Source organism: Erpetoichthys calabaricus, chromosome 6 (genome assembly GCF_900747795.2).
Source record: "Erpetoichthys calabaricus chromosome 6, fErpCal1.3, whole genome shotgun sequence".
In the NCBI taxonomy this organism is placed as follows: domain Eukaryota; kingdom Metazoa; phylum Chordata; class Cladistia; order Polypteriformes; family Polypteridae; genus Erpetoichthys; species Erpetoichthys calabaricus.
In genome coordinates this window covers 26468226-26492673 of record NC_041399.2, presented here as the reverse complement: position 1 = coordinate 26492673, position 24448 = coordinate 26468226, and the positions used below count along the sequence as shown (strand labels likewise).

Genomic DNA, 24448 nt, shown 5'->3' with positions numbered 1-24448 from the left:
TCTGTTGCCGAGTTTAAAAATAAACATCAACAGGATGCTGTACCCGCTCCTAGGCAGTAATGTTGACAAATTCTGTCAGTTTTTCAAAGTCTGGATCACACTTATCGGCTTTGTAATGTGCTTGCATCCCCATCATAGGCCCTCAGATGCTCTCCTGCTTTTAACACTCTGATCATATCAGATGAAAAATGTCCTGCATTAAACAGCATCCAAAATATGTTTAAGTTGGTTCTCCACAATTAATAAATGCCACAGTACCAAGAACAGTCTGTGTCTCATAATAACACGTACAATTTCATCCATTTTTTTTAAACAGTGCTGAGACTTTCCACATTCATTTAGAAAGGCCAGTTCTGAATCATTTCCAACTTGCTTTTATCCTTACTCCATATTCCTTCCATCTTAAGATGAGCTGTTTCTGCGATGAGGTGCAACAGTCAGCGGTGATCACAGAGCTACCAGCCGAGTAGGGGAACATTTAATGCTCAATGTCTCCCATATTCTTAGGTAGCCAACAGATTTTTCCGAACTTCTTAGTTCACGCTCTGATAACTTCAGATTCCAAGCTCGTCCAAAAAGCAGTTGATATGGGCTGACCGCCCAGGTCTACATCTGCAACATGACAGCAGCATATCTTCAATTTAAAAATTCATTTAAGATTAACAGTAACAAGCCAGAAGCCACATTATTAATAATAATTGAATAAATTGGTCAGTAATAATCTTAAAAAAAGAAAGTTGTCCCAAAAAAACAAGTAAGAGAAAGAGCTCCTGTAAAAGGGCTGCCGCTAGACGCAATACTGCACATTATCAAAAACACACCATTCCCACTGTAAAACATGATGGTGGCTTCTCTGCAGCACGCCATGGAGGGCTTGTGAGGGTAGAGGGTACAATGAATGCAGCAAAAGACAAGGAAATTCTGAAGGAAAACCTAACGCAGTGTGCAAGAAATCTGCACCTTGAGATTTGTTTCCGGCAAGACACTGCAAGCATAAGGCCAAGTTATAAAGGAATGAGTTAAAAACAACAATTTTAATATCCAGGAGTCAGAGTCCAGATTCAAATCCCACTGAGAATTTCTGGCTGGACTAGAAAAAGTTTGTCCACTCAGCAATCCCTAGAGCTTGAGCATTTCTGCGAAGTAGAACAGGAAAAAATATTCAGATGTGCAACGCTGTTAGAGAGGGAGAGAAGTGTGCACAGATTCAATGCTGTCATGTCTTCCATAGGTGCATCTACTAAATACTGACTTGAAGGGGGTGAATACTTTTGTGATCAGTTATTTTCTGTTTTTTATTGGTAATATCTTTACATTATTTTACAGAGATTGTTTTCTGTTTAGCATTAAAAAGTCTTTCTGTGTTTATCAGTGTCAAAAAATGCAAAATTAAATCCTTTGTGATTCAATGTTGTATAACAATAAAATGAGAAAACAACAACTAAGGTTTTTGAGAGGTTCTCGAGAGGAGTCAGATGAGATGCCTCCCTGGTGAGGTGTTCTGGACACGTCTAACCAGGAGGAGGCCCCGGGGAAGACCCAGGACACGCTGGAGGGACTATGTCTCTCGGCTGGCCTGGGAACGCCTTGGGATTCCCCCGGAAGAGCTAGAAGAAGTGGCTGGGGAGAGGGAAGTCTGGGCATCTCTGCTCAAGCTGCTGCCCCCACAACCCGACCTCGGATAAGCGGAAGAGGATGGATGGATGGATGGATGGATGGATGGATGGATGGATGAACTTCCAAGGTTTTATAAGCACCGTAAAGACCATCTAATCAAAGTCACTCTAACGTAATTTCCTGTTAACATACGAATTCAGAGCTTGTGAGTTGGTAATGGAGGACAGCAGGACAATGCTCTGGTTAACAGTAGTAACCCCAAGATGGGTTTTAAAGCCACGCTTTGTCAAAGAAATTTTTGAATCCAGAGGTGTTGGGAGGTTTAGGACAAACATTACCTGGCTGTAGGAAGAAAAGCCAAGATTAGGGGAAAGTGACAGGGCTTTAATTATGCTTGGATGGTGGACAACTGAGAGAAGGACCCTCGCCAGCAGTCAGGGCTGGAGGTGCTGTGATAGCTCAGCTCATGGGGCAAGTAAGGTTTTGTTTCAGGTTTGTTGTTCATTTGTGTTTTTTACTTCTCTGTGTTTAATTTCATCTTGTGTGCTTTCTTTTTATAGTTACAGTCATCTATTTTGATAATTCTTTTCTGAGTGTAGAGAGAGATGTCAGGAGGGCACTCTACTTTCACTATATATGTAAAATAGAATGAAAGTATCATAACAGCAATATGAGTGAAATAATAAAGAGACAAATAATAAGAAATTGACAAGCAAGGCTTACCCGACCATAAGAGGCTCATTGTTATAGTCTTGTCCGTGTGCGAGAGAGGTCCTCTGTGACAAGACCTAATTATAAATACACATATAAAATGGATATATGCTGATTTCATCATTATCACCATCATCCTTCCTTGGCCCACGTCTGTAAAAAGGCCTCTCGAGATATGCTAAATAATTTTCCGCCTTTGACTTTTCATTTAACTCTGCAACACATATAATCGCTAAAGATTTCACATATTTTAAGCCGCTGAACACAGCGCAGATGCAGATTTACTTAAGGCTGTGATAACTTACAGTATCTTACTGTATTTCAAAATGCATGGAATTAACAATTAATCTAGCTGTAAACCGGGCGGCACAAGCTATCGACAAGGTTATCATTCCTTCTGTTTTTCCTGAATCCGTCATTGATATGACTCATTATTCTGACTTGCAGAGGGATTTTCAGCCCATAGTAACATTATATTTGATGAAAAGGTTATTGACTCAAAAAAATGTTGTGTGCTGTAAACTAAAGCATGACAAAAGAAAAATACTTTTCCTAACACTACAAACTACATGAGTAATGCAGCTGTTTATTTCCCTTCCACTTCTTTCTAACCAAATAAGCTTCATTAAATGGCCTCATCCCATCTGTGGAACTTTTTACATTTTTATTCTCATATTTTTCTTCAGTCATGTACTTTATGCCTTTGAATTGTACTCTTCTTGGGTGCCTCGTTAGCTCTTAGAAGATCACCATGTATAGTTAAGAATGATAGATTACCCCATCCAAGGCTTGTTTCCTACCTTGCACCCCATAATGCACTGGCTTATTGTAACCTTAAGCTGAATAAGTAGGATGGAAATGGTTGGATGGATGGTTCCACAATTAAACACTTAAAACAGCTGCAAAAAGATTGTATAGGTTTTAAGAAAATTGTGATGTTTCTTTGGAAATGTGGTCCGCTCCTCACTAATATACATAATATTTAAAATGTTATGGCCTATAGCGGCATAGCAGAACCACAAACTTCAAACACAATCGCACAGACATGCTATCTAGTACAAGTTAAGACTTTCATTAACACAATAACGTTTACAAGGCTTCTTTCTTCACACTAAGTGTTGCAATAAACTTTCTCTTCAAACTCTTCTCCACCTCTCCTCCCAGAAAGCTTTGCCTTTCCTTTGCACCCAACACCATCTCTTCCGGGTGAAGTGGACCAGTCTCCTTTATACCAGACTCCGGAGTATTTCCAGTGCCACATTGCTGCGCCCAGTAAGCACTTACAGGTCAGGCAGAACCTCCATAAACTGGGGACAGCTCCTTGGGCCAGGTCCTCCTGGCAGCTCCCACACAACCCAGCAAGGTTGCTCTTTGGAACTACAATTCCCATGCAGCCCTGTGGGTGTGCACAGGGAAGGCCCACCAGAGAGTTGTTGCCATCTATTGTGCTGGGAGAACATATGGCCCAAAGAGGCAGACTCTTTCCACCATTCCATTATCAAGGCCTTCCAGCTGAGCAAGGATGACAGCCAAATCATGTCTTCTATGACAAAGTAGATTATGCTTCATATGGTAGTAAATATACTTTCCAGATAAAACAAATGATTAAGTCGCAGTTTCTACATTATACCAGTGCTTGCAAAGAGTGAACCTTGAGATAACTATAGACAACGAAGATTTTGCTTCCTGAACATATTAGGTTGTATCTTTTAGATTTTGGCCTGCTGATCACAAACAGTCAGTCAGTCAGTCAGTCAGTCAGTCAGTCATTACCCAACCCGCTATATCCTAACACAGATTCATGGAGGGCAGCTGGAGCCAATCCCAGCCAACACAGGGCGCAAGACAGGAATAAATCCCAGCCCACCGCAAGACACACACACACACCCACACACCAAGCACACACTAGGGACAGTTTCAGGACTGCCTGATCACAAACATCACGTTTAAATTTTCCTGTCATGCACCGTTCTATTGCAATGACCTATTTTTGTGATTTCCACTCATATTATAAGTATACACATACAGTATAACAACTACAACGTGAACATCTATGGTGATCTAAAAGTAGTGACACTGCTACTAGGAGTGCAGCTCAGATATACCAAATACTGCAAATGGGACAGATGTGCTAAAGAGTCACATTTCATTAAAGAGAAGCATTTAGTTCCTTGACAGAAAATGTGAAACACAAATCACATGTTAACCCAACAGAGATATTTTGCCTTCTCTTCATATAAAACTTGGACTGATAAATACTTTTCTAAAGCAATGATCAAGGAAGATGAAGAATTTCGATATTTGAGAGAGATGTTTCCTCAAATATCTGATTTCAAGTTAACGGAAGGTGTTTTTGTTGGTCCAGAAGTTAGATACATTAACAATGACAAGTGGTTCGGCTGGGGGAAATCGCATGGAAGACATTCAAGGATGTTAGTCAGAATTTTCTTGGTAACTGTAGAACACAAATCTATAGTACATCAAACCCCCTGAAGAAACAGACTAAGCTCTCCAATGGAATTATTCATTATTCTAAGGACAGACCTCAACGGCCTGCTCTCGAAATTGATAAGCAGTGGCTCTACTCCCATATTGCCAATTTTCTTCCATATTCATGATCTCCTCATTCTATCACACAGGAACTTCACTCTGGATGCTTGAATTCATGATCATGCACAACCCGAGCTCTTTATCATAGGTAATGTCTGAAATGTACACTTACTGATTAATTGAACGCTTCATACAAAACTTAAATCTCACTACACCATCACAGTCTGGCACAAAGTCTGCAAAACCGGTGCCATTTCCGTCAGTCTCATAATCACCTACTCCCTTTGTGAAGAGGACCTCAAACTCCTCCATCTGAGAAAGCTGCTCACTTCATAGCAAGTTACTCTTTTCCATGAGAAGACCATGACTCCAGATTTAGAGGTGTTCATCCTAAACACATCAATATGCTGCACACTGTTTCAATGAACAAAGTTTAACGAAACAAAGAGTACAATATCATCTTCAAAATGCTGAGATGAATACCTTTTCCAGCTGAATACTCTCAAATCTGATGCTGGGATATCCTGTTCCTCATATCAAACTGCATTCTTGGCAGATTCATATAAGACGGATTTGTATGCGATTACAATTCTCACCCTGGTAATACAAGAATGAATTGCAGCCAGTGGAGTCCTTGGAACTCTGTCCTCTTGGAGCACCTTCCACAAGAGACTATAGGGTAACCAGTCATACGCTTTTTCAAAAATAAATTCTAATCTAAGCTTCATCCAATACAACCATCTAGATGGAGTTAAACTCTAAAGACTGCAGAAGGAAAAACAAGAACATTTTAAGCCTACAACAAAAACAATAAGGAACCTCAAATTTATGAATAGTCTAATATCTGCTTCATGACATACTGTGCAGTACACTGTGTGTTTTTTAGATGAGATTCTTTTATAGGGAAAATGATCAATCAGTCTTACTGAGCAAATAAATTGTCTTCTGTCATTTAGTACTGCTTCTTGCAAAGAGGCTTGATTAACCTAATATTTGATCTTTTCTAATTTTCCTAAATCTCGGAATGGCAAAATGAATTTGCTATGTAAAAATACATAATTACAGAAATGAGTTTCACTATGTGAAATATTCTGTTCTTTTTGTAGTGATTGTTGAAGGACGTTCACATGGAAAGGGAGGCTGGATTGGTGGTGTGTGATGGTCTTTGGGAGAAGTAAAAGGATTAAGATAATGATATCAGTGGTCTTGCTAACAGGCTATAAGCCAGCTACATTACTCCAGTGGGATCCTGACGGGAATGAAAAAGTAAATGATAAAAAAGGTGCTGACTATGGATATGGTTTCACTGGATTTTAGATGCTGAAGAGATAGAACACTTCATGTGAGGTTAATTCAAGGAAGAAACACAATATCACCTCAATTAGACGAAAAGGTTATCTCAGCTGTCAGGAAATTGCCAAGCAAATCTCTTATCATCAGTTGTATCTAATTTATTATTTTATTGGCTTCATATTTCTGATGACCATCACCAAGAACTTGTGAAATGGTATTTCAGACAGTAAAAGTGCACGCTAAAAATAAATCTTCTGGATGATTTCTCGTGTTATTAGAAATTTTATCGAAGAAAGCGGAAAAAGGGAAATGTTGTGGTTAAACATGTCGGTTATTATAATTACCGTTAGAATGGCTTATGTCCCCTTTTAATGTGTTTGTTTTGTATTTCAGTAAAAAGTTGATCACAGGAAGAAAAAAATATATCTCTATAGCCACCAAAAGGCAGTGAACAGTCAGAGGAAGTGGTGGGCACTTGCATGACAGACCAATAATGGCTTAAATAGAAAAGAATCCGGTGGCTCCAAGCTTGGCAAGTGTACCACTGTAATTGGTGTTAACTGCTGATGTCAAGGGAAGTGATCTCAACAGAAGTAAACAGAACGTGACGTACAATCTTTTGTGAGGAATCACAGGCCACATAAAAAATACACATTTAGGAAATGTCTCACTGAGGAGAAACTATACCTTTTTAACCTCCTTGGCTTTTACACCAAATTTGACTTGGTCTTGGATTTCTATGCAATTACAGTTAACCACGACTCACACTCAGGGTGACGTGTAATGATCGACTTTACATTTTTAAGCACCGAATAAAACTTGGGTAGTATTCTGCTGCTGTAAAGTGGATGAAATAAAATCATGCTGGAAAAAATCATGACTATTTTACTTATTTTTCCAATCTAAGGTGAATCAATATTAATGAGTGGGATGGAGCCTCCAACTACAAAACACAATGGCAAACGAAACGCTGTAAAGGCAGTTCTTGAGATAGTGATGGCAATGTGAATTAGTCATCAGTCGTCGATATTGAAAGTGAAACTAATGCATGATACGGTATTATACAACCAACCTGCCATGATACGCCTGGTGAATTTGGTAACATGAAGCTCCAGTGTGGTGCGACAGTAGCTGCATGACAAAATGACATTGACTGCAGTAGTTACAAGAAGGCTCTCAAACAGAAAGAGATTGGTACTAAAATTTTGACTTTGGTATTGATACTTGATTTCGGAATTCAGTGCCGTTACCAAAATGAATAGTTCCGAAACAAATAATGGATAACTCCAACCATTCCTCTCCCATTATTACTCCAGCCACCCTGATGTGCCACACAATTTCTTGCCTTCCTGGTGCGTCATGCGCTTACACTGCACAACACGCTGCTTACTTCTGAAAGTCCAGATCATGTTGAAGCAGTGGGTTGGGGGGGTTCCCCATTACGTCCTGATCACATCAAAACAATTTCCCCCGTGAAGTCCCAATCATGTCAAAACAATAAGGGTTGGAGTGGGGTCCCATTGATGTTTCAATCATGTTGAAGCAATAAGTGAAGTCCCGATTGTTTCAAAACAGTGGTGGGGATGTTGTCATCAGTGAAGTTCTGATCCCAAAGAAGCACGCAAGTCTTCAAAACGGTCATTTCTCCATAACTACAAAAGAAAGTGTCGAGGAAACCTGATAATTACTTCAGGTTCCAAAAATCCCAAAATGCTGGTAATGTACAATTTAAAAAAATTGTGTTTTCCAGTACTTTTCCAGTACTGGTATACCACACAACCCTACTCATGTCTATTGGAAGCATTATTCTCAGATGTGGCAGGGATCTCCAGGTAGCATATCAGACACTGCCTGTGTCATCTCCCAGGCTTTCTTCCAAGAAGGGGGACAGGGTGAAGAGGACTCATATATCTAAGGCCTTGTCTCCAGAAAAGACAGATTTGTTTTTCATCCTGGGGCTTATATATTGAATTGTGCTTCGGACTCAGAAGCAGTGCTTTCAAACCATGTGAGAAACAGAGTTTCTAAAAGCAATCAAAAAGCAGTTTGTACCTCTCATTCAGAAAAAGACTTTGTAAAATCATAAACTGTCAGCTGGCTGCTTCCTTCCTTTAAAGACATCGCTCAGACAATTAACACAAAATACCAGACGTCACAAATACACAGGAAGGAAGTGAAACAAGAACAAAAGAACATTAAAAAAGCAAACTTTATGAAACAAAAGCGTTTTGCTCAGTCCTCGACTCAATTCATTTTCATTACTGAGAGTAACTGAACAAAATTTTAGTCTTCCATTACGACGTGGTTCAGGCAGGCCAATTTTCTGTAATGCATTATAAATGACAGCATTTTAGTTAATCCTTTGATAGATAGATAGATAGATAGATAGATAGATAGATAGATAGATAGATAGATAGATAGATAGATAGATAGATAGATAGATAGATAGATAGATAGATAGATAGATAGATAGATAGATAGATAGATAGATAGATAGATAGATAGATAGATAGATAGATAGATACTTTATTAATCCCAAGGGGAACTTCACATTTGCAATGCGTGTTATGTGTTTCTAGACAGTGTCATCAGGTAGTCAAGTCAGTGACTTTCCAGTTCAATCCTCGGAGCTGCCAGCTTCTGCAGGGTTTTATTCTAGTCTATCTCATAATCAGTGCAGCAATCCTTATGTTTAATAGAGCTCGTTGTTTAGTTATCTGGCGTACAAATATTTCTAAGTAATTCATACACATTTGTCATTTTTGCCATAACTTTAAATGTTTCTTACACTGTTTTGTTTCAATGTACCCTTTTCTGTGGAACTTGCTACATCTCAGCCACATGATACTTTAAAACATCAATAAAAACATTTTATGTACACTTCTAGTGTATATAATTACATTCTATTATTGCAGTTATTTTTTAATATGACACTAACATTGAGGACTTTCAGCCAACAAATTATTCAGCAAAACAGTGTCATGAAAAGGTATTTAAGATCCTTATACCAGTAGCAATACGTCTGCATAATGCCTCACTGTGTCTGTAACTGTCTAATCAGAAGTTTTCTTTTCTTTCTTTTTAAACTTTTCTTCGCTTTTCAATCATTGTGGTGTGTGTATATTTATTTATTTATTTATGCATTAATTTATTTAAAGAGCTTCTGCAAAAAGCCACATTTCCCCTTGGTCCAAATACAGTTCTATCTATCTATCTATTGTGACGCCACCAGGGGGCGTACAGCCACCCTAACCCGGATACAGACAGGCAGGACACAGGTTCAACTCAACACCCGTATTTACAGAAAGACTGCACAAATTACCATCAACACACCGTACCACACCAATACCCAGTCCATTCTTGCCGCCAGTCTGTCCACCTCCACTCCTCCTCAGGCTTTGTCTCCTTCCTCCTGACTCTGGCCTCTGAGTCCTTTTTATAGGGCACCTGGAAGGACTCCAAATAAGGCTCTGGAAAGTTCCATGCACCCCCTGGCAGTAGCCACGGGTTCCAACAGGGTTCAGCTCCCATGCTCATAACCAAGGAGGCCCGGGAAAGAAACTGTCCAGATAATACTCTCTCCCGCGGTCCTTACACATGTGTGTCCTGGCCGGGTAGAGATTCTGGCCACCCGCCACACTATCTATCTATGTAAAGAAATCTTTGTTAGCAATGCATGATGAAGTAAGTGTAAAATGACAAAATGCTCCATATTTCAAACCTGATTGCTTTTCTTTTTTGTCAACCCTTGGGTGTTTCTGCATAACCTTTACCAACTATTGTCACATATTCTCAAGTCAACCACCAGAGGCTTTCATCTTAGTCACACATGCAAAACTGATGTATGTTCTCTTAACCTTAGGTGCTCCCCTAAAGGGTAAGGGTGACAGGTCAAGAGGAGATGGGCAACCATCATGGGATAACATCTTTCCCAGTGAGCTCATTCAGATAAGGAATAAAAAGAAAAGAAACACATTTCCATTCTCTCTGTCACATTTCTCTTTTTTTCTTCCCTGCTGGTTAGACACACCGCATCATTATCTCCATCTAATTTAAAGTAAAGTGGCTCTACTCACCGGTAGATGGTGAGCAGAAAGGAGAAACAAGATTCACAACATCTGTGTCAGGCTCCCACTTCATTCAAGTGAATTTCAATTAATTTTGTTTCAGTTTATTCTTATAAAGTGCACTTCAGTGAAGACAGGTTCAGTGTACGTAAACACATGTATGAGCACAACTTAAAAGAAAAACAACAAACAAAAAAAACAGTTACAGAAAAGTCCATAACCATGCAACATTTATAATGGTAAGCTTACATTGTTAAAAAGTGATGGAGTGTCCTCTACTTTTGTATGAACTGTTACCAGAAATAAAATAAAATAAAACTGAATTATATTAAAAGGTAGCAAAACAGTACCCGTGTACAGTACCAGTGGTACACTGTACACTTGTACTGTGAGTGCTGTGCAGAGTGGAGGCAGGACCTCTGTGTTTTTCCCAGATGATTCTGGGGTTTGTCAGCGGTGTGTTCTGCTCCTGCTCTGTTCAATGCTTGTATGGACTGAGTGTTGTCAAGGTCGTGGGGTCCAGCAACTGTGGGGCATCTGCTGGTGAAGAAAGATTCATGGATCTTGACTTTGCTGATGATGCTGTGATCTTCGCGGAGTCAATGGAGGCTCTGATCGGGACTCTCGAGAGACTGAGTGAGGAGTCTGAGTGTCTGGGCTTGCGAGTGTCCTGATAAAAAACAAAATCCAGGCATTTAATGACCTCTTGGGCACAGCCATCAGCAGTGTGTCTGTCTGCGGAGAGAGTGTTGACCTTGTTGAGAGGTTTATGTACCTTGGCAGTGACATTCATGTCTCTGGTGACTCTTCCTATGAAGTCAGTAGACGGATTGGGAGAGCATGGGGGGTCATGATGTCGCTGGAAAGGGGTGTGTGATGCTCCCGATATTTATTTAAAAGGACGAATGTCCAAGTCTTTAGAGTCCTGGTGCTTCCTGACTTGCTATATGGTTGCGAGACATGGACGCTATCCAGTGACCTGAGATGAAGATTGGACTCCTTTGGTACTGTGTCTCTTTGGAGAATCCTTGGGTACCGTTGGTTTGACTTTGTGTCGAATGAGCATTTGCTCATGGAGTCCCAAATGAGGCACATTACCTGCATTGTAAGGGAGTGTAAGTTATGGCACTACGGCCATTTGGTGCATTTTCCCCAAGGGTGATCCAGCTCGTAAGATCCTTATTGTTGGGGACCCGAGTGGCTGGACCAGGCAAAGGGGTCGCCCACATAACACCTAGAGGGTCATTTCCAGAGGGTGGGACTGGACCGCGTGTTTGTGGGTGCGGCAACACACTGTACCAGTGCATGCTCCCCAACTTTACTTGACTTGACTTGTAGCAAAACAGAGTGGTGCATTGCACTTGATGCTACCAGTACATGCTCCGGCCTCAGACTGACCCTGAACTGGATGAATTGGATTTGCATATGGTAGGTTATCTAGTAAAGCAATCATATTAATTGAAGATGTTAAAACAAAAACTGTTGTTAAGATTAGATTAGAATAGATCAGGGGTGGGCAGATACAGTCCTGGAGGGCCACAGTGGCTGCAGGTTTTTGTTCGAACCCAGTTGCATAATATGAAGCACTTATTGCTCAAGTAACACTTCTGCTTCACTTTAGTTGTCTCGCTCGTTAAGATTTTGAACCCTTATTGCTTATTTTAGTCTTAAACAGCTGTAGTCTTGGTTTTTAATTGCTCCTTATTAGCAATAAGATGCAAATGACAAAAGAAACCAGCATTTCTCCATTTAGCTTGTTTCCATTTACATCTACTGTGTGTATTTATCGTGCACTTTTGGGTTTAATTAAATACTTGGAAGGAAAGTGAAGAGAAAAAAGTGAAGCACTGAGAATAAGACTTCAGTTTTAGACTTCAGATCATTTGGATGATATCCTTAGAAAAGAAAAAAAATCTAGGATATGAGAATGACCTGACATGGTAGAGTTAAAGCACTAGCAAGCCATTAAATTAAGTAATTGACAAGGATTGTTTTTTAATTAAGCAACTGGGTTGGAACAAAAACCTGCAACCACTGCGGCCCTCCAGGACTGACTTTGCCCACCCGTGGAATAGATTATACTTTATTTGCCCTCAAAGAGAAATAACAATGTAAACAAAAGGTCCCAAAAAATTAAATCAATAAATACTTCAAACTAAAGTCAAGCACACATAAAAATGTCAGGATTGGATAACAGAGAGAGAGAGAGGGGCATGTAAATGGCAGTAAGATGAGGTCAGACCCATTTGGGTTGTGCCACAGGTTTATATTTAATGTCATTAATAATTGGATAGAGCAGGTCCAGCTTGTAGTGTCCACAAATGGAACATCACCTAATAGACACCTGATTCCTTGTTTGAAGTCAGCAGAATTCAGAATGATTCATCATTAAGATATTGGTACAGAATGAATCATTTCTGTTTCTGAGTCAGCCAGGATGATGTAACTTACTTTCCTGGGTATTGACAGGGATGGATTCAGTCAGCATTTCGATGTTTTGATTGCACATTTTAGTTTTACTTAAACTAAACTACGTTCCCTTTATCACCATTGCACATTCACAAAACTCTCCTTCCAATCAGTCTGATGGAAGCCGTCCAGCATTAAAATAGCTTCTGAAATAGGAGGTGTAAGGCAGTTCTTCGCAGTTCCTAAAATATCACAGTACCTGAACATGTTGTAGGTCACTTTGAGATATAACAGTTCAAACAACTTAAATAAAGCAGTAGAACATTTCTCATTATATAAAGTCAGGTCAGGTATGAATCCTTTCCACCTTACTTTTATCCTTGTTCAATATCTTTGTCTCCTCCATCTCCAGATGACTTTATAACTTTTATCCTTGCTCCAGATAATCGCCATTTTACCCTTTTCATTTTCAGACAAGTAGTTCTTCTGAGGGGGTGTAACGGAGCTCTTTATGCGGTGGTGATCACACTGCTATCAGGTAAATATGGGAATGTTTAATAGATTCCACCTGACATTCCTCAGAGTTTGTGATATTCTCAGATGTTATAGGCATATGCAGCCATAAGATCTTTTATGCTGTGATGGACGTCAGGCAGGGGCTGGCATCCCAAACGTGATGGTGCAAGTTCCCTTACCTGCCTGGGAGAACACCGTACTGAATGGCCAAGAAGTATGGCAGGGTACTTCCTGCCTCAACCAGAAGATTGGCAGATGCCATCCTGGAAGTGGATACACAGGTATCCCAGGAGGGATGGACTGAAAATCCTTACTCAACTTGGAGGCCAGTTTAATGGAAGGATGAAGGAGATGACCTACTCAGACCAGCGGCTCCCCCGACATGCTGATTGGCAGGATCTCTGGACTATAGTACCGGTATGGACACCAACAGAGCTTGCTAGGAGCTGTAGTCCCATAGAGAAGTCCTTTTTGCTTCAATGGGTGCCGCCAGGGTGCTGCAGGATTTCATGATCTCTACTTTGTGGAGCTTCCGGTGACATGGAAGTACTTCCTATAGGTAATGCCCTGGCACTGGAAGTACTCCCTGATCTAAGATAAAAGGAGCCTTACCCAGAGGAGCTGGAGTCAGGTGTAGAGGATGGATGAAGCTCACCTGGGAAAAGAGGAGGAGGAGTAGACAAGAGAGAGAGAGAGAAGAAAAAGAGACAATTGTGTTTGGCATAACGTCTGGAAACCCTTGTAGTTATTTGGTAAAATAAATTATTATTTGAGCCCTTAAACTTGTGTGTTTGGAGTTGTGTCTGGGGTCTAGAGGTCTGTGGTGCCCTGTACTGGTCACAACACTCACCGTGTGACATTTCCCAAGTTCTCAGCTTGTCTAAGAAGCAGTTGAGGTGGGCTGGTGCATGTGTCTGCAACGACAGTATCATCTCTTTAGTTTGGTTTAAAAATTCATTCATTAAAAAAAACAGTAATAAGCCAAAGGCCAAATCTTAACATTACTAATTGATAACATTAATTAATTACATGCATTAGTAATTATTAAAAATGTTAATAATTCTTAATGAATAAAAAGATAGATATCTTCTATAAAGGCCGCTATATGGCCCAGTGCTTAAAAGTAGAACAACCGTCCATTAGAAGGTTCTTTGCACACAACAACAGGTTGCCTAAGGGCATTTTACAGTGCCATTCAGTACAAGTTCAATCACCCGGTGGTGTGTCTTGTCTTAGTGGCAGCTGGAGGAATGGTGGAATAGGTTGGGAGCATGGGCGGACACGACGGACCTCCTGGATTGGGACCCGAGTGCAGCAGGTGACACCTTAGCAACCACACTGGAACAGCTTGAGGTTTTTTAAGATGGCTGAAGTGCCAATCCTGCCACCAACCCCCAAGTTTTCCCTGCAAATTGGATGACCTGCTTCCAGGCTGAATAGAAGAGATAAATAAATGCAAATAACAACCAGAAGAAGAAAATGGTTAAGGGTTGCTGATGGTACCTGTGCCTTTTTGGTTTAATCTCTTGTTGCTTTCCTTTCTTAATATGTGAAGCCACTATGGGCCATTTTAAGTGTTAGTTCACCCAAACAGTATTTCATATGATGGTCTGAGGAAACCATTCAAAGTCATCAGAGGTGACACACGTAAATTTGAGAAAAGTATACAGACTTCACACAGAAGAATCTCCGTACTGAGTGTCCTAGTCCTGTGAGCACAAAATAAGATTATACTCTTCTAAGGTTTAAGTTAAAATCTCATTATGAACACAAAATGAGGACTTTGACAAGAAACTGCTATTTAAATCAGACCTCTTAAACAACAAGACCTCTTTGTCAATAATTTGTGCTGTGTCTCATTGGCTCTGTGTAGTGCCTTCATTTATTTTAATAAGCTGTTTGTCATATTTTGATCATTTTTATTTAACATATGTTTAAAATATCTATATAGGGAGTATTTGTTAATCTTCTTGTAGGCATTTCCCAGTAATTATTTCACAGCGGGTAATGCCATCACTCACAGATCCAGAATTCTGAGTTTGTATCTCACACCTGCCAGTTACCCGTGCACAATCTGCACGTTCTTTGTATGAGTTTTCCTTTGTGTACTCTGTTTTGCTTCCAGAATCCACAAAGACAATACACCTCAGGTTCACTGATAATTCCAAATTGGCTCCTATGTTAGTGTGTTTGTGTGTGATTGTGCTCTGTAAAGGACGGTATCCTGTCCCAGGCCATTTCTTATCTTGGGCCTAGTTCATTTAGAATAGACCTGCAACACAAATTTGGATAACATGTGCTTGAGAAGGTTATGTTATGTAATTTCACATAAACTGGTATTAGATGATGCCCAGCTATGGCCGTTAATCTCATACACAGTCAGGTTACAGTATGATGGACAGAAAGGGAAATCTTTGCCATTGTACCTTTTCTGGAGAGTAACATACTTGTTAAGTTTTATTAAAGTAAACATTTTTGAAATTCTAATTTTAAATTAGAAGTAATTAAATTAGAAGTAAGTAAATTAGAGTAATTTCTAAAGTTTAGTATGGAAATAGTCTGCACTGGTGACTGGTTTTCATGAGGAAGCAATTGCTTTTTCAGTGTTTTCCTCATAGGACATTTGTGATTTGATAAAGAGGAGCAGCCTAATCATTCTGCCTTCATGTTTATTATATTATATTAGGAAAAGAGAGATGCATTTCTACAATGCTGATAATTGATATACAGTATAATACCCAGCCTAGACTATGCAAATAACAGCTCTAAATGGTACTACAGATCAAAGCCAGAAGAGTAGATTTTCAAAGCACGGCTCAATGTATTCTAATGAACAAAAGATTATGTACTGCACATATCATTCAATGGGCTTTTAATCTTTTTAGCAAAAGAAAAATTACTTTTTAGCAATTAGCTCGTATGCAACAGTCGATCCCTTTTTGGTTTATTACAGATACAATATGTTTTACTTGGTTTATTGTTGCTTCTAAGCTCCAAAGCACTGGCGGTCACAGTCGTTGTGTGTGGTGTCTACGCATCCTCCTCCAGTCTCCATGTGTTTTCTCCCACTAACCAAAGGTGCGCAGATTCAGTTAACTGGCTGGTATGTGTGGGCCGGTGTGTCCCGTAATGTACTGATGCCCCATGCAGGTTTGTGTTTGATGATAACCCCCTGCTCTCTGTAACCCTAAATTAGACACTGTAAGTGGGTTAAGTGAAAGGATAGATGAATGGTTAATTCATAATAAATAATTAGAAAAAAATTATTTTCTAAATGCAACCAGCGCTTATTTCTCCTCCATAAACTCAAACTATTTAAAGTAGACAAGGACCTCATGTTGTCCTTCTATCGCAGTCTGATCCAGTCCGTGATCACTTTCAGTTTCATTGCCTGGTTTAATAGTCTGACAAACCAAAACTCAAAAAAGCTCCAGTACATTACAAAATATGCAGCTAAAGTTATTGTGGTCGATGTAGATGATTTGACTAGTGTGTGTGTCAGAGGGTAATGTTAAAGAAACTGCAAATCATCTCAACTGATGACAGTCATCCATTACATGTAGAACTAAAGTTCAGTAAATCAGGAAAGATAGTTGCTTTGAAAATCCACACAAATCGCTCCAGAAACTCCTTTCTTCCTAGTGCCATACGACTTTTCAATAAGAAATATCGGAGATAATGATTAAGGTTGTTGATACATATCCTGTAACCTTTTTTTTTGGTATAAATATGTATTATCTAACTGCCTTACCTTAACCTTTCTTGTTTCTGTTTGTCTGTTTTATTTCATTCTGTCTGTTATTAGATGCAACTGAGAAAGCAAATTTCATGTTTTGTTGTGTAAACATGACAAATAAAGAAACCTTAAACCTAAACCTTAAACCTTGATGGTTGTTTCTAAATTTTGAGCCTAGAGTTTCAGAATGCGGCTATAGCTGCTCTGGGTGCCATATTCAAGTAGCTCCTCTTCACAAACACCCTTCCATCCATCCATTTTCTTTCAGAACCCAATTTCTTCTTAAGCCTGTCTTGACAGTGCTGGTTACAGTGCAGGTCCTTACTTTGAATGAGACATCAATTCATTCTAGCACATGTAAGAGGTGTTTAAAATAATAAGTTTAGTTGTTTGGAGCTTCATCAAATCCTGATAGCATTCATTGTGTTGTATGTTTTCCTGTTGTGTTCCTGTTATATTTCGCTACTCCGCTCATTGTGTTAATATTACATCATCATTGTGAGCCTCTCTCAGTATTCGTTGTGTTACTGTGAGATGAGGTAAGAACGCTGTTATTCTCTGTATAGTAAAATTAATCAAATTGCTTCATTTTTTTTGTATGTGACAGTAATTGTAGTATGATTTTTGTAGTATACAGCTGTTGTTTTGAAATGTTTGGAAAGCTTTTCTTTTAATTTTGCATATGTGTTAATGTCAATGTTCAACAGCCTTTCCACATGTTGTGAACCACCGGACTGGCACTGCCACCTGAACCCGACACAGACAAGCGTGGGACACAAGTTCAAGGCACACACCTTTTATTTTCTCTTTTCCCTCATAGGAAACGTCTTACCCGTCTCCCACAAGCACAGCATCACAGTCCAAGCACAGCACAATGCACAAACAATACGTCTTCCTTCCTTCTTTTCCTTTTCTCTTTTTCTTCTCCTTTCCACTTCTCTGGTCAAGCTTCGTCCTCCTCCTCCTCCTGACTCTGGCTCACCGAGTAGTGGCTGCTGACTCCTTTTATAAGGCACCCAGAAGTGCCCCAGGTGCATGATGACTCATTTCCGGCTGCACTGCCAGGTGTGGTGGAAGAACTGCCCATAAGAGCTCAGCAGCTACTGCTACAGCACCCCCTGGTGGTGCCTGTGGATCCTTAGAGGGCTGCTCCAAACTCCAACTCCCATGAAGCCCTGCGAGAGTCCAAGGCACTGCTGCAACCCATTTTGATTGCCATTTAGCGTCCCGGGGCCGGCGGAGGAAACGCTCTGGCCACGCTTGTTCCCCTGGTCCTCCCAGCTCCTGACTGTGCAAGGGCCCCGGTCGTATTTTACAATGTTTTTTTGTTGTCAATAGGAAGAATCACAAAGCTGGAATAGTAATTTTTTATGTTCTCTGTTTTAATATTTCAGGTATGTTATTTTTTTTTTATTTGTATACTGAATGTTGTTGCAATTTAGCATTGATCGCAGTATTCATTGTGCTGTGAGAGGACGAGGAATCACAGAGCTTGAATAGTCATTTTTTATGTTCTCTGTTTTAATAGTTCAGACTGTTAATAAAAAAATTTTAAAAAATCAAGAAATAAAGGGTGTTTGCATTACTCCTTTGTGACAGTTTGTATGGCACGTTGCATACATATCACAATGCAGAAGCTTTGAGGGTTAACCGAGTCCAAGGCCAGGATGTAGCAGTATGACATGTGTGGTGGAAACAAGTTACAGTACACACACATTCACGCAAGCACAACTTGTCTTGAAATGGGACAATTTAGAGTTCCCATTCAATGGAAGGTGAGCTTCTGGGACATATAGTAGGAAACCATATAGTTGGAAAAACCCCTGTTGAGTCTAGAAAGCAAGGGGTGGACAGGGTTAGAAATGTGGTAAACAGCAGGGTGCATTCCATGGGAAAATATCCAGAATAAGGAAAGGCCAACACTGGTGAAGTATCTCAGGGTTGGGAAGCCACGGTTGATAGGAAACAAAGATCTTCTCATTGTAGAAAATGTTCTGAAAGGAAATCAAGGAATAGCCTTCAGACTAAGAGATGATGGCAGCTTCAGAATAAACCGTCAAGTACTACTGCCAAGGGTGCCTCACCTCTCCAACAAAGAAAAAGGAGTGAGAAACTAAAAACCAACAGACTAATAATTGGCAGCACATGGTTCATAGCCACAAATGTTGGGACCTTATTACTCATTCAAAAGAAAAGGTGGGAAATAAATAATGTGTTTTATTAAGTGGTGGCTAGTGATGAGTGAAACAATTTGGGCAAAACTGAATTCACAGCAAAGCTCAGTGTTGCAAGATAAATTGCATTTCACTTCCAGTGAAATTTGTGCATTCGCACAGGAAGACAAATATTTACTTTCTGTCTGGAAGTGTTTTCATGAATTAATTTTACATGTCATTTAATACTTTGATAAAGATCTCTAGTTTAAAAAAAAATGACTGCCGACAAAAAATGTGTGCAGCGATTTGTTTTGGTGGAACATAAACAGCATGTCATATTTTTTAAAAAATCTACTGTACTTCTCTGTGGTGAGAGGCATACATGGAAATCATTTTACCAGAATGGCACGGATTACTTGTGTTATGGCACTACAATAAAAAATACAGATAAACACGGTAGATAATAGTCCAGGTTTTGCATCCAAAGAAACCTTTAAAACTCTATAAAACTCTTTTTATTACATTTTTATTAATTTTGCATTACTTTACACTTTTCAACGTTGCTAAATTGCATGCATAATGAATTTAGTGTCAGTTTCAAAAAACTGTATGAGAATCAAAACTTACCTGTTTGGCTCATCACTGGTGCCAACTCTGAAATGGCCAGTTGTGAGTATGGATGTGTGCAGCAGTGCACTCTGTAATGGACTGGCACCCACTACAGGTTTCCTTCATGATTTGCTCCCAGTGCTGCTGGGATAGACCATCAGAAGGTAGCCTGTGGTGCCTTGGCATGAGTAGGACCATGCTGCCACTTTACGTAGAAAAGAAGCTAAGATTCCCAGCTTTTTAACATCTACACGGGTGTCAGGTTTGCAGAGACGTCAGTTGTCTGTTACAGGTCTTGTAGCTCTATGGTAGTAGTAACACTGCAGTGAAATTCTTACTTACACGTACAAACAGTTTGAAACCCGTCTCCACTGTCTGGAGTCATGATAAAAAAGAATTTGTAGGTGAGTGTCCTTTCATTGTTGTTGATTGCTCAAGTGCTAGCTTCTTGCAACATCTTTCCATTTGCAAGTGAAATTAGAATTTCTTGAGGTTTTTCTCCCATGCTGCCAATGAAAAAGACACACAACAACTGAGGCTCACATACAAAAACCAATACACAAAATGGTAATATCACCAGATGTATTATCTACAGTGGTGTGAAAAACTATTTGCCCCCTTCCTGATTTCTTATTCTTTTGCATATTTGTCACACAAAATGTTTCTGATCATCAAACACATTTAACCATTAGTCAAATATAACACAAGTAAACACAAAATGCAGTTTGTAAATGGTGGTTTTTATTATTTAGGGAGAAAAAAAAATCCAAACCTACATGGCCCTGTGTGAAAAAGTAATTGCCCCCTGAACCTAATAACTGGTTGGGCCACCCTTAGCAGCAATAACTGCAATCAAGCGTTTGCGATAACTTGCAATGAGTCTATTACAGCGCTCTGGAGGAATTTTGGCCCACTCATCTTTGCAAAATTGTTGTAATTCAGCTTTATTTGAGGGTTTTCTAGCATAAACCGCCTTTTTAAGGTCATGCCATAGCATCTCAATTGGATTCAGGTCAGGACTTTGACTAGGCCACTCCAAAGTCTTCATTTTGTTTTTCTTCAGCCATTCAGAGGTGGATTTGCTGGTGTGTTTTGGGTCATTGTCCTAATGCAGCACCCAATCGCTTCAGCTTGAGTTGACGAACAGATGGCCGGACATTCTCCTTCAGGATTTTTTGGTAGACAGTAGAATTCATGGTTCCATCTATCACAGCAAGCCTTCCAGGTCCTGAAGCAGCAAAACAACCCCAGACCATCACACTACCACCACCATATTTTACTGTTGGTATGATGTTCTTTTTCTGAAATGCTGTGTTCCTTTTACGCCAGATGTAATGGGACATTTGCCTTCCAAAAAGTTCAACTTTTGTCTCATCAGTCCACAAGGTATTTTCCCAAAAGTCTTGGCAATCATTGAGATGTTTCTTAGCAAAATTGAGACGAGCCCTAATGTTCTTTTTGCTTAACAGTGGTTTGCGTCTTGGAAATCTGCCATGCAGGCCGTTTTTGCCCAGTCTCTTTCTTATGGTGGAGTCGTGAACACTGACCTTAATTGAGGCAAGTGAGGCCTGCAGTTCTTTAGACGTTGTCCTGGGGTCTTTTGTGACCTCTCGGATGAGTCGTCTCTGCGCTCTTGGGGTAATTTTGGTCGGCCGGCCACTCCTGGGAAGGTTCACCACTGTTCCATGTTTTTGCCATTTGTGGATAATGGCTCTCACTGTGGTTCGCTGGAGTCCCAAAGCTTTAGAAATGGCTTTATAACCTTTACCAGACTGATAGATCTCAATTACTTCTGTTCTCATTTGTTCCTGAATTTCTTTGGATCTTGGCATGATGTCTAGCTTTTGAGGTGCTTTTGGTCTACTTCTCTGTGTCAGGCAGCTCCTATTTAAGTGATTTCTTGATTGAAACAGGTGTGGCAGTAATCAGGCCTGGGGGTGGCTACGGAAATTGAACTCAGGTGTGATACACCACAGTTAGGTTATTTTTTAACAAGGGGGCAATTACTTTTTCACACAGGGGCCATGTAGGTTTGGATTTTTTTTCTCCCTAAATAATAAAAACCATCATTTAAAAACTGCATTTTGTGTTTACTTGTGTTATATTTGACTAATGGTTAAATGTGTTTGATGATCAGAAACATTTTGTATGACAAACATGCAAAAGAATAAGAAATCAGGAAGGGGGGAAATAGTTTTTCACACCACTGTATACTAATAAAAGGCAAAGCCCTCACTGACTCACTAACTGACTGACTGACTGACTGACTGACTCACTCACTCACTCATCACTAATTCTCCAACTTCCCGTGTAGGTAGAAGGCTGAAATTTGGCAGGCTCATTCCTTACAGCTTACTTACAAAAGTTAGGCAGGTTTCATTTCGAAATTCTACGCATAATGGTCATAACTGGAACCTGTTTTTTGTCCATATACTCTAATGGAGGAGGCGGAGTCACGTATCGCGTCATCACGTATTACGCCTCCTACGTAATCACGTGAACTGAAAACAAGGAAGAGATTTACAGCAAGAGTCAAACGCGGGAACGAAGGTAAATGACGTTAATTGTTGAGTGTCTTTTAATACTGTGTAAGCATACATATTAACACGTGCAATTAAACATGTGCATTTACAGGGTGATTTCTCAGGCTTAAAAGCTCGCCTTTTATTAAAAAGGTAAATGCAAACTGTTTTCATTCTGAAGGGCACAAACCACGTTAGATTTCATGCTCAAGAGTAAGCTCAGCACACAACTTGGTCATATTATAACCGGAGGGGCGAACTGACAACGTGGTATACAAAGAGATCCTTAACAAATAATTATTGATTCATTTTCCCTCAGTTTAAAAAGGTTTACTTTTCTTCTTAATAAAAATTTTAAAGCAGTACTTCGCAGCTGCGAAGAGCGGGTATTTTGATATATATATATTTGTAGATATGCATATATATATATATATATATATATATATATATATATATATATATATATATATATATATATATATATATATATATATGTCAATGTATGTATGTATATATGTATGTCTAGATATATGTAGATATGTATATATATATATGTGTATATATATGTAGATATGTAAATATATGTGTGTGTGTATGTATGTATGTATGTGTATATGTATATATGTATATGTGTGTGTGTATGTATGTGTGTATATGTATGTGTATATATATGTTGATATGTGTATATATATATATGTATATATATGTAGATGTGTATATGTATATATATATATGTGTGTATATGTGTATATGTACATATGTATATATGTATATATATATGTATATATATGTTTATGTGTGTGTGTGTATTATATATATATATGACAGCAACACTCATAGCAATGACAACACAATTACATATATATATATGTAGATATGTATATATATATATGTGTCAATGTATGTATGTATGTATGTCTAGATATATATATATATATATATATATATATATATATATATATATATATATATATATATATATATATATGTAGATATGTATATATATATGTGTATATATATGTAGATATGTGTATATATGTAGATATGTAAATATATATGTATATATATGTGTCTGTGTATATATATATATATATATATATATATATATATATATGTGTGTGTGTATGTATATGTATGTGTATATATGTATGTGTATATGTATATATGTATATGTGTGTGTGTATGTATGTGTGTATATATATGTTGATATGTATATATATATATGTGGATGTGTATATGTATATATATATATGTAGATATGTGTATATGTAGATATGTATATATATGTGTATATATGTTTATGTGTGTGTGTGTGTGTATATTATATATATAAAAGACAGCAACACTCATAACAATGACAACACAATTACATTGACAATCATGTTACGTTATTTTTAAAATGTTTCCTTTTCTTTTTCATAACCTCTTTAACACACTACTTCTCCGCTGCGAAGCGCGGGTATTTTGCTAGTCTACTGTATACTAATAAAAGGCAAAGCCCTCACTGACTCACTCATCACTAATTCTCTAACTTCCCGTGTAGGTAGAAGGCTGAAATTTGGCAGGCTCATTCCTTACAGCTTACTTACAAAAGGTAAGCAGGTTTCATTTCGAAATTCTACGCATAACGGTCATAACGGTTGACAATGTCCGCCATGTTAAACTTTCGTATTTATGGCCCCATCTTCACGAAATTTGGTAGGCGGCTTCCCTGCGCTAACCGAAACTGATGTACGTACTTATTTCGGAAGCTGTGAGAAAACAGCAAAAAGGAGGCGTGTCAGATGTCATCGTACATTTTCTGATGCAGCTAGACGGAAACAACTTCGTGACGCTGCCGCCAAATACTCGCAGAAAAATACACAAGTTAATAGAACTTCTGTTTCTAGGTACGATCCCAAAAATGAAAAGTGGCTCATACAAAAACAACAAAACAGTACACATTGGATCCATGGATGTTGACTGTGAGTATTGTCAAGCTCATAGGTGGAAATGCGAGTCTCTTGGTTTGTGCTGTAATGGTGGTAAAGTCTCTCTCACTACTTTACATAAGCTTCCTGACCTTCTTGAGGGCCTGTTAAATGGCGAACATCCTCAAGGTGAGCATTTCTTGAACAACAGTCGAAAGTACAACAGCGCATTTCAAATGACGTCATTTGGTGCTAACCAAATTGTTGAGGGAAATTTTTTGCCTTCATTTAAAGTCCAGGGACAAGTGTATCCCTTGATTGGCAGTCTTTTACCTATGCCGACAGAGGAACA

General features: G+C 39.1%; 1 protein-coding gene across 1 annotated transcript in view; it reads left to right on the top strand.

Moving 5' to 3' along the window:
- ctnnd2a (catenin (cadherin-associated protein), delta 2a) overlaps positions 1 to 24448 on the top strand; it is a 1670075-nt gene that overhangs the window by 476315 nt on the left and 1169312 nt on the right. The window lies entirely within an intron of this gene.